We start from the raw sequence: 1,345 nt of genomic DNA, 5'->3' as shown, positions 1-1,345 counted from the left end.
AGGGATTTTGTTTAAAGATATTTCCTTGAATTTCTTTATGTCCCATCCTGGATCCTTTTTTCCAGATACATTTGAATCACTGTGAATTTGCAACATCATGACCCAGGAGTTAGACGTTATAGTGTCAAACAGGAGTAAATTGAGTTTAGTTCACCTGGCACAAGTGCATCTCATTTCAAAGGATAGCACCCAACTGAGCTCTCATGGGACGTGTAGCTCTCCACTTACATAGTTTCAAATTGTGACCTCTGAAATCATAGAGCTTTTAGGTCAAGAATGCCACAATATTTGAAGTCATGTAGATGCTACCCTTTTATGTTGCCATCACTGCATATGGCTTTCTCGCATACCATATCCGCATTTGGGCTGTGGCCGCTTCGGAAATGATGCTCAAATGTCTGAAATGGGGTATTTTTCCAAGATGAAGCAGAAAGATGATACAGTGTTTAAAAACTCACAAGAGTGGGAGTGTAGGACTGCTCCATTGCCGTCTCTTCCTTGGCGACCTTGAACAAACCCAGCATGGGTTCAGTTTCTGACCTTTGACGTGCAGATGATAAACCATCCTTACCTCAGCGCCACGAGGCTTAGCGCGGGGTCTGAAAATGCTTCGACAGCCTTTCATTCGTAAAGACTGTGAAACAGCACAGTATTTACACGGGTTGCATTTGCATGATTTATTATCACTGTACCCTGCACAGGCAGACTTGGACGCCGCGTCGAGATACTATTTTGGGATCCTGCGCGCACTGACATCTGTTCGGTAGTAACAGAAATGAAGTGATGACACAGTGATGGCTATCGCTGCCTCTGTGCTCAGCCCAGAGGCCGGCACGCCTACCCCCCGCGGTGGGGCCCGTAACCCGCTGTGACAGGACGCGGTGCCCAGGTGCGTTTCACCTGCGGGAAAACACCACCCACCGCCTCCTCCGGGAGCGGAGCCCTCGAGGGGAAAACGGTAAAATTAACGACAGGGAAGCCGGGAAGCGGAGCGGGGCTGGGCGCTGCGGGCTGGCAGGAGAACGCACCTAGGCCCGGCGGGGCTTTCCTGGCCCGCACTGCGAGGTACTTTCCGCCCGGCCCAGGGCACGGTTAACCTTTGCGTTACTCCCACTTCGCCCGAAGGGGTGGAAACTCTGCGGGCTGGCAGGAGAACGCACCTAGGCCCGGCGGGGCCTTCCTGGCCCGCACTGCGAGGTACTTTCCGCCCGGCCCAGGGCACGGTTAACCTTTGCGTTACTCCCACTTCGCCCGAAGGGGTGGAAACTCCGAGCAGAAATTACTCGGGGAGGGCGATAGGAGCGATAAAAGGAGGGGAGGTATTTTTAGGTAACGTGAAGTAATC

General features: G+C 52.3%; 1 protein-coding gene across 1 annotated transcript in view; it reads left to right on the top strand.

Annotated features, from left to right (window-relative positions):
• The first annotated feature begins 818 nt into the window (after positions 1–818).
• The window catches only part of ITGB8 (integrin subunit beta 8), a 43,912-nt gene continuing 43,385 nt past the window's right edge, over positions 819–1,345 (top strand). The window contains exon 1 of the mRNA XM_019472788.1: positions 819–889. The gene's annotated coding sequence lies outside the window, so the exon portion shown is untranslated. The remainder of the gene's footprint in view (positions 890–1,345) is intronic.

Source organism: Aptenodytes forsteri, unplaced genomic scaffold (genome assembly GCF_000699145.1).
Source record: "Aptenodytes forsteri isolate BGI_AS27 unplaced genomic scaffold, ASM69914v1 Scaffold164, whole genome shotgun sequence".
Classification (NCBI taxonomy): Eukaryota; Metazoa; Chordata; class Aves; order Sphenisciformes; family Spheniscidae; genus Aptenodytes; species Aptenodytes forsteri.
The sequence above is the reverse complement of the archived record's forward strand: the minus strand, read 5'-3'. Positions and strand labels throughout refer to the sequence as shown.